Source organism: Pseudorasbora parva, chromosome 22 (genome assembly GCF_024679245.1).
Source record: "Pseudorasbora parva isolate DD20220531a chromosome 22, ASM2467924v1, whole genome shotgun sequence".
Lineage (NCBI taxonomy): Eukaryota > Metazoa > Chordata > Actinopteri > Cypriniformes > Gobionidae > Pseudorasbora > Pseudorasbora parva.
In genome coordinates this window covers 35,107,569-35,121,913 of record NC_090193.1, presented here as the reverse complement: position 1 = coordinate 35,121,913, position 14,345 = coordinate 35,107,569, and the positions used below count along the sequence as shown (strand labels likewise).

The window sequence follows — 14,345 nt, the reverse complement described above, 5'->3', positions numbered from 1 at the left end:
CTACATGATCTATCACACCTGACTTATTATTGAACTCAGTACACAAATATTCTAGGGCTGTGCGATATTGAAAAAAAAAACGTGATATGCAATATCCTGTTAAATAATGCGATTGGTATTAGTGTGTAAAATCTATTTCAATTATATTAAAGCTACACTGTGTGATATTTTCCCCCATCTAGCTGTGAAATGGTATATGACCATCCAGTGAATAATAGTTTCTGTTCCTCTCAATTCTGATTTTGTTTTAACTCCTACGGTGGCCTATTTAGTCCAAGATTAACATGGCAATCCCCCTCTTCACATTCGACACGGTGCCATCGAGTGTTAAAACGTGAAAGGCGAAGCTTGAATTTACGGGTATGTCCCTCTTTGGCTAATGTACTGTCAAGATGGAGGGGCAACATGGCGACCGGCATTCGAACCCCTCACCCGTATGTGTTTTCAATGGCATATTATAAACTTACGAGAATACTTTATTACTTGAAAGAAGTAAATATACATTAATCAGCACATATATTTTTGAAAGAACTAAGTTTTTTTTAGCTAAGAATAAACTAAAAAAGTTACACAGTGTAGCTTTAAAAAAATATTTAAAAACTGAGAATGATACCATTTATATGTTTCATATTCTTTCTGGGTAAAGAAAGCATCGCTACAACTTCTGAAAGTGACCAGCCGCAAACAAAAAATGTAATGCCAATATTTAAATACCAAAAACTCTTTGTTTGACTTGATAATGTATAGTTATATCAACTGAACATCAAAAACATCCAGACAAACAAAAACACCTGATCTAGGGGTGGATGATTATTTTTGTTATTTAAATTTATATTTGTTATTAAAAATAAGAACTAAAAACAGTAGCTAACATATGTTTTAATATACATTTAATAAAGTCAAAAAGGTTATTCAGTGATTTTCTTGTGTTCTTTTGTTGTTTGATTGACAGCGGCAGGTTTACTGTCACTTTAAGAGCTAAAGCACGGATCTTATTGACACGCATTCGACTTCTTTCCCGAACTGATATCGTTCACTTAAAGCAAAATCGACTGGGTATATATATTATATGAATAATATATGATACGATTTATATGAATACTCATCAAGACAGACGTTTTGACATAACTGTGTGTGTATATTTACAATGTTGAAGTAGCCTAAAATCATTCAGATAATGCGTGCCGTTGCGATATGCATATTGCGATATGCACATTTGCAATATTTCGATATATTTCACAGCCCTACAATCATCCAATAAAAGGAAGCAAAACAAATTGACAATAAACAAAATAGTCATCCATATATGTAAGAGATAATCCACGGCTAGCTGTGCATTAAACCTTAAAATAATGATGTAACCCCCTCGTTGCTGAGAAATATAATAGAGCGATTCAGTAGCAAATCTGTTTTGTTACTGAAAGTCAGGGTGACAGCATTAATAACAGGTCTGTGCTCCTGAATGTTTGTGTGTGTGCTTCAGTGAAAACAGCGCATTAATGTAGAAAGGGGATTCTGCTGACTTGGAACTACCTGTGTGTTAAACAGTTTTATTGTACACCTTACAGCAAATCATAATCCAGTATTCAGACAGACCATGGTATAATAATTATTATATTGCCTAGCCCTAGACAGTGCGCAAAGAGTACTCCCTTTATAATCGCTAAAAAGCTGTCACTAATTTTTTTTAAAACATGTCTGTGATTGGCTACATTGCTAGCTGCTGTAAAAACACATTGTAAATGGAATTACAATCCTCCCATCCAAAGCGCAAACACAGATCAGGTCTCCATTAGGACCCGAAGCGATGCCATTGGTTCAAATTACTTTTAATGGCACTCTCTTTAGAACCTTACAGTTCCTTCAAAATCCTGTTATAATAAATGCTGTTTGAACTACGCTATAATGACCAGAAATGTCAGTCTATGTATATTTTATACACACATTTGCACTTACCCTCCATGTATTCAAAATCATCTTCAATGATGATAATTACGTGTTAAATTAAGGGCCCCATCATAGACCCGGTGCAGGCACAATGCAAATGTTTTTCGCTAGTTTTAGCCAGACGCAGTAATCATTTTCATGTCCAGCGCTATGTTGTTTAAATAGCAAATGCACTCGTGCCCATCTGTTTGCTCATGAGCTGGTCTGAAAACCAGGCGTGTTGCTATTTTGAGGAACTGAAAACGACTGCATTATTGAATTTAGATCAGGCTTTGTTGGGCAATGGTCGTTTTTGGTTCCTCAAAATAGCAATGTGCCTGAACACACCTGGCAGTATTTTTGTGTTATTTAAAGGGCGAGTTTGTAATATGCACCTATGCAGGTGCACATTGTGCATACACTCTGCTTATTACACACACAGGGACGCGCAGCAGCACACAAACATTTCTAAATATATATATAAAGCGTTCTGTCTTTCTGCTTGCAAACTGGCTTTTAAAGGGAATGGGAGATGAAACTCTGATTGGTTTATTGCATGTTACGCCCAAAACACACTCCTAACTCATTAAGAGACTCATTTGGACTGAGCACCTGGCGCACAGACCATGCACCTGCGCCATGTGCTTCAGACCATGTGCTCAGATCATTAAAATAGGGCCCTAACTGTTTAATGTCCAAAAACTTCAGTTATAAAAAGAATGTAATTATGTTAATTTATTCAGTTAATAGGCTATTGTTATTATTTATTAATTAACTAACAGTTTATCAAGTGAAAGAAACGTTAAATGTGTGTTTTTATGCACTATATAGTAAGCTATTTAATATAGTTTGTATGTACTATCATTAGTATAATTAACTGATAGTTGATGGAGACCCGATTCGTCATGATTCAGACAATCATCTCCTTCCCTCAAATCTGCCGCCGGTTGCAGGACTTGTCACTGTCGCTGTCTGTGTTTACCTGTCTCTCTTGAGATATGACAGGTGGCTGAATGCATTGTGGGATCAGCCATTAGTTACTTGCTAAACTGTCATAAGCTCTGGCCGGATTAAATTTGGAAAGACGATTTGAGGTGAAACAGGACACTGTTTTCTGTCAGAATTACACAGATTTCCTGCAAGTTGCGTGTAACACTTTAGCAACTAGTAGGATATTAGGGAGCCATCATTTTAGATAAGGTTCAAGTGCTCACATTATGCTTTTTGCACACTAAAAAGGGTTGTCATCATCATCATCATCATCATCATCATTTTTTTCCCTTCCTTTTCATATTTTGGCCAAGAGCGGCTATTCGTCAGTAATGCGTGAAGCTCCAGCGCTAACCTAATTAGGGCACATTTAAAGTGATTGCAGTGTATTTGCCAAGACTTCGTATTTGTTTATCCGGAATAATTGGTTCTAATGGTGATGTTTCCACAGTTGTTGAAGCAACTGGAAGTTTTTGAAATGTAAATGAAATGCACATGAGGCATATGTTTTCAGGAGGAGCATTTTCTCTGCGACTAACTAATATCTTCAAAGAGTCAGACTGTACCTGCTGTTCAGAAGATCTTATATAAGACACAAGGATACAAAATGAGCAAAAATAGATCTGCAGCTACTTACAATTCTATTAGTCTTGAGTTGAATTAAACTTGTGAACTTGTAACCCAATTTAGATTTAGATTTAAATGTATAAATTTACATATGTTTACTTTTACAACAAGTCCAAAAGATAAAAGAAAATTCACAAACCTCTTTAATATCGTACTTGTTATTCTTCATGCTAAGAAAAAGATCCTAGTAGCTAATCCCATGCATCTCTAGAGTTTTAGGACAGACCTCATTTTGTGGATTTTTTTCACGTTCAAAAGAGTTCATCTGTAATAGGGGACATATATACACATATAATTACAGATTACCTCTTTTTTTTTTTTACATTGAAAACAATGCTTTGGATCAATTTAATGTATCCATGTGTAGTGAGATCAGGTGACTGGTTAATGCGTCACTATCAGTTAAGATGTGGCCAATCAGTTATTGCCCCATGGGCACTCACTTAAAAATGTTGGGTTAAAAATAACCCAACACGTAACCCAACTGTGGGTTGGTATAGCACCTTCCCAACGTTGGGTTATTTTAACCCAATGCATTGGGTTAAAAAACAGTTGGGTTAAAAGTAACCCAACAGTTGAGTTAAATATTTATTTTTATTCAAGCCATTATTTTAATAAATAAAATGCCCATTGTTTTCAAATACAGATTTTTTTATTTGTATAAAACAATACATGTGCTTTAAAATATATATTTTAAATTTCAAACTAAATATTGGGGAGTAAATATTTATTGTAAATATACATAAATGTGTAAATATTAAATTCAAAATACACAGCACACATAATACACAAAAATGTACATAAGGTAAACATACATAAAAGGTGTACATACAAAACAAAAATTAAAAATGAACACAACAAATATTAAATTAAAAACCTATACAAATATGGACAGAATACACAAATTCATAATATTAAATTCTTCCAGAAATAAACAACTTTATTAAAAAATCTACATTGTACACTGTATGCCTTGATGTGTTGTAAACATACCTTAAGTAGCAAAACAAATACAAATTATGATAATTAAAGTTTTTAATGAGGCAGCAAAATATATATTCAAGTTTGCATGCTACAAAATCTCCCAAATGGGGCAGAGGTCTTTGGATAGTTCATGTCATAAATAAATAAAAAATCTGAAACATACAGCCAGTGCTTGAAATAAGGTCTTCTGTTCAACTGCCTCCACAATGAAAATTAAAATCAGCGAGGTCTCTTTGTCACCAGGCATCGTCATGTGGATCCTGGCTTGTCTCATTGTTCAGCTAATGCTCCATGTTAGTTCCAACCTTAAAAGAATAAAAAAAAGTTCAGATTGCTTGCACTGTGACAACATCAGCAATGTTAAATTACGTAAAAGTTACAATGAAGCAGTGTTGTACTGAATTAAACAAATTGTCACTAATTAGTCATTACATCTGCTGTTCATTTTTCACCAATCAACATACTAATCCTCATGCTGTTTCAAACTGTAAGACTTTGGTTCATCTTCGGAACACAGAAAGGCCAAGAAAGGCAGTAAAGATATTAATGTAATCCATGTGACTCCAGTAATTCAACCTCAGTTTTATGAAGTGACAAGCGTATATTCTATCCCTTAACCATAATTTACCACTTTATTTACAAAACATTAATCTCAACACAAGTTCACGAGAGCCCCTTGACGCATGCGTGTTGTGTTGAAAAGAGAGCAAATGTTGTTGTGTTATGTTTTTTTTTGTGTTGTTGTTGCAAAAAGCACTCGTGTCGCTTTGTAAAACTGAGGTTAGACCACTTGAATCCCATGGATTACTTTAATGCTGTCTGTCCTGGGTCTTAAAGTGGTAGTTGCGTAGGTTGTCAATGGAGGGACAGAAACCTCGCAGAGTTCTTTAACATTTGTGTTTCAAAGAACAACGAAAGTCTTACAACGACACGAGGGTAATTCATGAGATAGTTTACCCAAAAATAAAATGACTCCATGATTTACTCTCCCTCAAGCCAACCTAGGTGTGTATGACATTCTTCTTTCAGACAAATACAATCTGAGTTATATTAATAAATATCCTGGCTCTTCCAAGCTTTATAATGGAAGCCCATAATTTGAAGCCCAAAAATGCATCCATCCATTATAAAAGTGCTTCACACGGCTCCGGAGATTAATAAGAACCCATTGAAGTGAATTGATGGGATTGTGTAAGAAAAATATCCATATTTACCACGTTATAAAGTAAAATATCTAGCTTCCAGTGGACCGCCTTAAGTATTCAACTTCTGAAAAAAGCGTAACTCGTGTGAGAATAACGTCGGACGTAGTGTAAAAAAGCGTAAATGCCGAGACGATTAAGTTGGACGTAGCGTAACCGTTTTGAATTGCGAGAGGCGTTACAGTTTCTTTGTAAGTTGAATAAGGAAGGCTGTCTGTCGAAAATTTGTTATTTTAGTCTATAAAGTTTTAAATATGGATATTTTTTCTACAAAAACCCATCGATTCACCTCAGAAGGCCCTTATTAACCTCATGGAGCCTTATGGATTACTTTCATAATGGATGGATGCACTTTTTGGGCTTCAAATTTTGACCATTATAATGCTTGGATTAGTCAGGACATTTATTAATAACTGATTGTGTTCGTCTGAAAGAAGAATGTCATATACACCTAGGATGACTTGAGGGTGAGTACATTATGGGATATTTTTTGGGTGAACTATTGGGTAATCTATTAACAAGCAAAATCACTAAAGGAAATAATAAATGGATGCATATGAGCAGTGCACTTTATCAAAGCTAATTTGATAGTGTTGCTTTTACTTACAGGCTGATTGGTGAATGTAATTAAGCTTCTCTTCATTTCAGCATATGTTGGACACACCATTTTGTCCATTTGTGAGGTATGGCGATGATGGCAGGAAGGCAGGAAGGGTTTTAAAGGCAATTTCTCCATGATCATCTTTGAAAGACAAGTTTACAGAAAAAAAAACAGTTTTCACATATACCAAATATGTGGACCTGATTTCATATGCAGCTAGACACAACCAAAACAACTTATTGAAATTAAAACATACTGTATGAAAATGAGAGAAAACAGCTGAAAAAAAATAATAATAAACTGATTGTTTCCCAAACAACCTGGTTCTGTAGTAGCCCCTGCACTGCACATTGGCCTATCTAATGTTATTCAACTTACCAGCTTGTTAGTAGAGACTCCAAACGCGGAAATGTGCGTCGGATAAGGAAGACGTCGAACTTGTGTACTATTGGTGATACTCCAGGACCAGGAGTCGAGAACCACTGAGATCCAATCCTTCTTCTGCATTAGAATGAAGCAGGGGGAAAAAAAATAACCAGAAAAGTATACTAGTCTTAAAAAATAATTGTGTACAACTTGTTTCAATATCGTACTCACCTTTAATTAAATGGCAGAGGTTCAACTGTTCTAGTCTTTGCTTCACAAATGAATCCATTGGTCTACAACACAGGTATATAACACATTTAGTACAACATATTTAAAATAAAGGCAAAAACTGTCATAGCTTCATTCGAAAACGTACTTTAGTTGTATGATTTAGCTACTCCTGTAATACGTTTAATAGTAACATGCATGATATATATTCATATGACAACATTCATTATGAATATAGGCCTACCACATTTCTGCCAAATTATCATAGTTGCAGTTTGTGTTAACTTACTACGGTTAAACTAGGTAATTTGTGGGTTGGAAAACATTCTAACTGTTGTGAACTAACGTTAAAATTGTTAGCACAATATTTCAGTTTTCTGCGTCAATGCTGTTGTGAATATCTGCACTCATCTCACAACAGATATTCAGAGTAGTAACTTATACTGTTGGATATTTCGGCGAATTCAAACGCTTCTCCCTGGATCTCACAGCGCTGCTGTGGTGTCGTGTGACCGGGTCTGAGCTCGCGCTGCACGGGCCGAGCTGATAATGCTCCGCGCGGCATTAGATAGTGATTTCAGACTACGCATAAGTTACTTACTTTCTTTATCGCCGTATTAAGTTTCTAAATAGGTACACTAGAATAATGTTTTTACTTTATTACTGCTAGCGAGCTAACTGGGATAGCTATGGTTTATTTCCAATCTATCTCATTTTTCCAGAGAGCATTAAAGTGATTTTTTTTAATAAAATTCCGTTTTCGACTATATTCAACGTTTCAGTACACAATACATAATGTTATAAGAGTTATATTCATAAAAAAATGGCATGTCTTACCTTTCATTTCATAATCAGGCTGCAGCAGCGTCTTCTGTTGGCAGTAACTGGACGGTTTGCCGTTAAAATTTGAACCGTCACTGGGGAAACCGTATTTAACCCAACGGCCGGGTTATTACTAAAAATAACCCAACGATGTTAAAATAACCCAACATTTTGCAAAATAACCCAACATATTGACCCAATATGTGTAACCCAACGGTTGGGTTAAAAAAATAACCCAACGTTTTTTAGTGTGCATATATAAACTTGTGGTCCATGCCTCCTGGAGTGCATCATGGTCAACCCCGCCCCTTTTGTGTTGTCACAGACTATGGAGGTATGTGGTTTTGGCTTTGCAGTTTACCTGTTTGAGTCTAGTGCTTTCCAGTGACATTTGCAATTTTCATTTGTTTAGGGTGATGAGTAATTGTAAATTTGAGTGTGCGATGTCCTGCTTACTTCCAGGTAAGTTTAAAGCTGTGTTTGGGACGTTGTGGGAAGTCTGGCTTCATTGACTTCAGTTATAGCCATTTGTTTCAGTGCGGTGTGCCTTCAGGGCTCCCATTGGTATGGCATTGCTGCTTAACGTAACCCTGATTGGAGTGCCAGCTGTTGCTGTTTAATAAGGATATTGAGTGACTTGTAAATGCCGTCAAAGTATTACTTCACTGGATCATTGAGTAGGTGAACTGCTGGATAAAATCATTGCTTCATGGGATTGGTAAACCAATGCATGATCTTTTAATTGTTTTTAACGTTTCTGTTTTGTGTCCAAGGTCTGTTTGTGGACGTTGAGCAGGTTTCTTGATGTTTCCCCTCAACAGTCTTTTTCTTCACCTTTGGCTCTGAGCCACGCTGCTGCTTTTGGCGTCCGGGTACATCTGTGTCAAGCATACTTACCATTAAGTGGGCTGGATGTTTTATATATTTGTTTAGTGTTAATATTCTTGTTTTTCTTTGTAGATTTGTTTGTATGAGTTATTCTGAGTTTAACTGCAACGGTTTGGTACATTAGTTTTCTTTCTTTAATGTGAGCTGTCTGTATTTATACTTGGTTTATTCTGAGTGTATTGTAACCCGTTGCTTCCTTTCTTTTGGTCATTTGATTTTGTAACTTGATTGTTTTCTTTACAATTGTATAATTTATTCATTTTACTTTTGTATTTTCTTCTTTAGGAGCTGTGGGCTTCCTGGAGCGGGCAGGTTCTTTAGGGCATTACAGGCTTTACATCACTAAAGGGTGTCATTCTTGCTGTGTCCTTTATTGCAGTGTCACTAGTTTTGTGTCTTTACAGTGAACTTGGTGGGTGTGACTCTGATTGGCGTGGTTTCCATTGTATGCCTGTTGCGGTTACACGAGCCTGCTCTCCAGAGGAAGCCCCAGCCTGTCAAGTTTTATTGTGATTTAATTTCCTCTGTTTCCTTACTTTCAGTCCATGACACTTGTCCTTCTAGTTTTAAATAATTGCTGGCCAACTTTCTTAGAAATAAATAAATTATATTTTGTACGGAACCCATGCCTCTCGCCTCTCTTGGTGGAACGCACTTGCGTGCTTTATTTAATAGGTTTTCCCCATTAAAACGGGGTGGCGTAGTCGTTACAATCGAGCCGCCATGCTACACATGCTAAATAAAAATATTCACATATTTAATTATTTACAAATTTGTTACTAATATTCAAAATAACTTACTGACCCCAAACTCTGAGGGCCCTATTTTAATCCATTTTGCTAGTTTAAAGCTCTGTAACTTTTTGGTCTCTAGCAGTTAGGCTCATAAACAGAAATGCATGCAGAAAAACATTGCAGCCAGAGCAGGGCTACTTCTCTCTCTTTATGTCTATGGCGAGTCACGCAGGGACTGTGCTTATAATATAATCTGCTTATAAACTGGGTAAGACAAATACACAGTTTGGAAAATGGACTCATGTTGTACATTCTCATTATATAATTTTTGTAAATCTCGAACACACAAAAAAATTGCGTTTTCGAACAAAAAAAAGTTGTTTGACCATTTCACATAAAATGAATATACCATAGAATATTTAGTTTTATGAATATCTGAGTATGCAATATATCAAAAGAAAGAGCTTACCCTCTTATTTAAAAAAAAAATGATTTTTTTTTATTCTATCTTCTTGCATTCCTTTTTTATCAACACTTGATTCTGGGTAAGTTTAATAAATAAAAAAAGCTACATTTTGAACAAAAAGCTGAGAAAATCACATTTTTGTGAAAGACTGTTTCCAGATCAGATTCAGAGCGATGATCAAACACAGATGGAGTAGATCGAGTATCCCTAATGCTTTCACAGTCCTGTAGGCCGTTCTGGGCCCACATCTCATTAACTAACATTAGGCAGTTTTGATTTATATGATGTTTAATGATGATGATCACGTTATTTTTCATATGCACATGATTACATGCGGTCGCTTGTTTTACTGCGTTTTACCCGCGTGTGTTTTGATCAGGAGATTCAGTGCTGAACCCAGAAAATTCTGTTTTTGGCCTGGAAGCGTTCTCACATAAATAACGGAAAATTCTGTGTTTGGCGGGAAAAGAATGAAAGGTCCCGTTCTTTGCATGTTTTCGAAGCTTTGATTATGTTTACAGTGTGCAATATAACATGAGTTCATGTTTTGCGTGTAAAAAAACAGTATTTTTCACACAATTTACTTATCTGTACAGCGCTGTTTCCTCTGTCCTAAAAAGGGCCTGATGATTTCCTTCTTCTATGAAGTCCCTCCTTCAGAAACACGTAACGAGTTCTGATTGGGCCAGCGCTTCCCGTGTTGTGATTGGACAGCAGCTTAGCGCACTTTGCCCGGAAAGGTCCCGCCTCTTACCATAACGGGGAGATGCAAGCGCTGAATGCGCGCTCTTCTCCACGTGGGAGAGCAACACCACCACGCCCCCTATTTTGCATGTTCTTGTGGGCGGAGGGTTAGTCAACAAACGGTTCTAGTGACGTCATTACAGCAGGAAGTGCAGGGGTGTAGTCCAAACCCGCCGTTAGCTGTAGGCTTTGAAAGGGAACTTCTGTTAAATAAAATCTCTCGCTTGGCATTGAACTTTGAGCTTTATAATTTTACAGGTATTATTTATGCTCCAACAGCAACATTACACACTAACTAAAGTTTGAAAGATGGAATCACGAAGAACGGGACCTTTAATGATTAATTGGTGTGTTTTGGGCATAATGTGCAATAAGCCAATCACCTCCCATATCCTTTAAATTCCAGTTCTGCCTGCACCATGGCAGATTCGCTATTTACATGGTGTAATTTGCGAGCGGAAAGACCGTACGCTTTTCCTGCTATGGTACAGAGGCTACAGAGACAAGATGGTCAATCACAACAGTTTATTTGAGCAACCAGGAGAGATTACTGAATGTTGAAGTGAAGTGAAGTGAAGTGATGCTGGCTTTGGAGACTTGTGATGATCGATGGGGAGTTCCACACAACGAAGGAGAGACGAGGGAAGGAACGCTGGAGCACACTGGACACACACACGAGACGATGAAGATCTTGGGAGACTTGGAAGAAGACGTTGGAGATTCAAACTAGAGTCGAAGGAGTCCTTTGGTTTAGCAGCAGGAGAATGTACCTAGTGCAAACGAGACCGGACAGTGACTGAAGGTCAGAGGTGGACAAAGTACACAACTCTATTACTTGAGTAAAAGTACTACTGGTCAAATATTACTCCGTTACAAGTGAAAGTTGTAAAAACAGATTTTTACTCAAGTAAAAGTACAGAAGTATTTGTTTTAAAAAGTACTTAAGTATCAAAGTAAATTTCCTTTTTTTATGCCAATGCATTATTTTATTATTGTTATATAAATGCACATTATGCCATCATGGTTTAAGCCTGATTAAACTAACCTAAAACTAATTTAAATACTTGTATATAAGTTACAAAGCTCTTTACAAAGCTGCTGTCACTTTAAGGCCGAATGCACGGATCCAATACACTGATACACATTTGATATTCTCCGAACTTTACTCTTCTCTTTCTCCCAGACGTTTATATTTTTAATATTTTATAAGACATGCACCAAGTCAAGTGTATGCCAACTAACTAATCTTGATTTTTTTTTAAACTGAAACATACTTTTAAAGTATGGCTATGGGTTCACACACTTGTGCCTAAGAACAGTCTTCTTCCATTTTGCTATGAACTGATCAGTGTTCAAAAAAAGTTGGGGAAATGTATATGACCCTTATAAGAGTGATTCCTGGAAGACAAAAAAACAACAAAAAAACTTTTAAAGAAGGAAAAAATCATCCACTGACTTTCAGAGCTGCAACAGAAACGACTTTCGACCTAGATAGAAATGTAGTGGAGTAAAAAGTACGATATTTGTCTTTCAAATGTAGTGAAGTAAAAGTCATACGTTTCCAGAAAATATAATACTCCAGTAAAGTACAGATACTCAAAAAGTGTACTTAAGTACAGTACTCAAGTAAATGTACTTAGTTACTGTCTCTGCTGAAGGTGTGTGTGTGTGTGTCTTTTTGGCTGGTGATGATTGTGGTGGTCATAGACTGCAGGTGCGGGTGATTAATACTCAGGTGAGGGTGTACGAGGTGAAGCCTGGCATGTCTGTGACATCTCCAGAGAGGAATCCTTTTATTTTTAATATTTAAAAATGTTTGTGTGCTGCTGCACATCCCTGCGTGTGTAATAAGCAGAGTGTACACGTGTTGTGCACCCAGCTATAGGCGTATATTACTAACACACCCTTTAAATAACACAAAAATACTGAAAAATACTATAATTTTTGTATTTTTTTTAATTTCCTTTTTGATTCACATTGTTGGGGCGTTGCTAATTTAAGGAACTGAAATCAACTGTGTCATTGACTAACAAAAACCTGGTCAAAAGTCAATAGCGCAGTCGATTTCAGTTCCTTACAATAACAACGCCCCAACAGTACACCTGAACACGCCTCATTTTCAGAACAGCACGCCCATGGCTAACAGATGGGCACAAGTGGATTTGCTATTTAAACAATGTGGCGCTGAATGTGAAAATGATACTACGTCGGGCTGAAACTAGCAAAAAAAAACACTAGCGTCACATTGCACCGGGTGTATGATAGGGCCCCAAATGGTATCAACAATTGACTCTTTTTTTTGTTGATTTTTAATTCTGCTGAGGAATATTAAGAGAAACATCGGAGTCATTTACAAAAATGAGAACTCTGTCTTTTAAACTGAAAGAGCAACCTTTGAGCAATAAAACTTCCCTCCGGAGTAAAAATGACTACAATGCATTGTATTTCAAAAGGAAAGTCTGACAATGTCACTCTGTGTCCTTCATTTACAAAAGCGTTTGATAAAGAACATTGTCTTCTGAATGTCTATTTTTCTTCAAACGCTAGATTATGAGTAAGGGTGTGATAAAGCCTCATACAGGTTAAAACTAAAACAGAGATCTTCACAGATTGCTTAGAACGAATGTCAGAAATTGACGGATTACTTTGTACTTCAAGGACAGTACAACAAAGTGTTTCTGTCAGAGGGTTTTGGGAATCAACAATCCTCACAGACCTGTATTGGTTTACATTGAACCTGAGATAGTTTTACATTTTCTCAAGAAAAGGTGAGTCAATAAGTCACATTTTTCTGCTTCACCATAAGTTTAAATATGTAAAATGAAAGAATCACAAGATTTAGTTCAACATGTCAAATGTTTTAAAAATGTTTCTATGCAAACGTCAAGGAAACATTCAGTATGATTATTCTTTGAACATTATGGGAATGTTACTTTTGAATGTTGTATACTAAAATATTTCAGGAAAAAAAAACATGTTCTGTTAATTTTAATAAAACTACTATAACTATTAATTAAACACTCTAAAAAAAATGTATGGGTTAGGGATGGGGGGTGAGTATTTTTTTGTGTTACACAGGTCCTGGTTCAGACATAAAAACCCAGGCGTTGTTATCACGGCATTTGAAGGCTTTTTTCGACCTCTTTGGTATGGTACATGTTTTCTGTAAAAAACAATGTAGTTTTTGCTGGGCAACCTAGTTTGCTGGGTTTGCAAAAGGAACCCAACTTGTGTTCTGCCCTATATGTCTTGGGTAAAAAATTGGGTTGTTTTTTAAAGAGCTTTTAGAGTGAAGATAAGTTTGAATATTATATTTACGTTACTGGAAGAATGTTTATAATTTTTGAGAGAGCCTTGCCAGAGTTTAAGCTAAAGTTCTGAAAATGTTAGCTGGGAAAGGGATATAGCCCTTTGATATGAGCAACAGTAATAGTTACATTTGGTTTGACAAAAACCACTGGCTAACCTTATGGTTAAAGGTAAAAATGGTTGACATGTGAACCATTGCAACCTTTTACTAATGGAGACAGAAAATCATTAAAGAGTGATGAAGCGAATGGCCAATTAAAAAGAGAAACTTGCTAATATGAAGGTTTCTTGCTAGAATGTCAAGGTTGTACCAGTTATAAGATACCAGCTATTACAGCAGAGTTAGCGTGATATAAATAGAAATGCAAGGCTTTTTGGAAACATAACATGAACATTTCAAGTCAATGTTCTGCTCTGCTTTCTCTCCAATATCAGTCACAAAAATGACAAAGAGGCCA

General features: G+C 36.3%; 1 long non-coding RNA gene across 1 annotated transcript; it reads right to left on the bottom strand.

Moving 5' to 3' along the window:
- Positions 1–4,252: 4,252 nt before the first annotated feature.
- On the bottom strand, positions 4,253–8,004 carry LOC137058543 (uncharacterized). The gene is made up of 5 exons (XR_010900738.1): positions 7,762–8,004; positions 6,928–6,989; positions 6,709–6,831; positions 6,337–6,471; positions 4,253–4,832 (listed from the first exon to the last, which is right to left on the bottom strand). It is a non-coding gene; the product is annotated as an uncharacterized lncRNA (long non-coding RNA).
- Between the last annotated feature and the right edge of the window lie 6,341 nt (positions 8,005–14,345).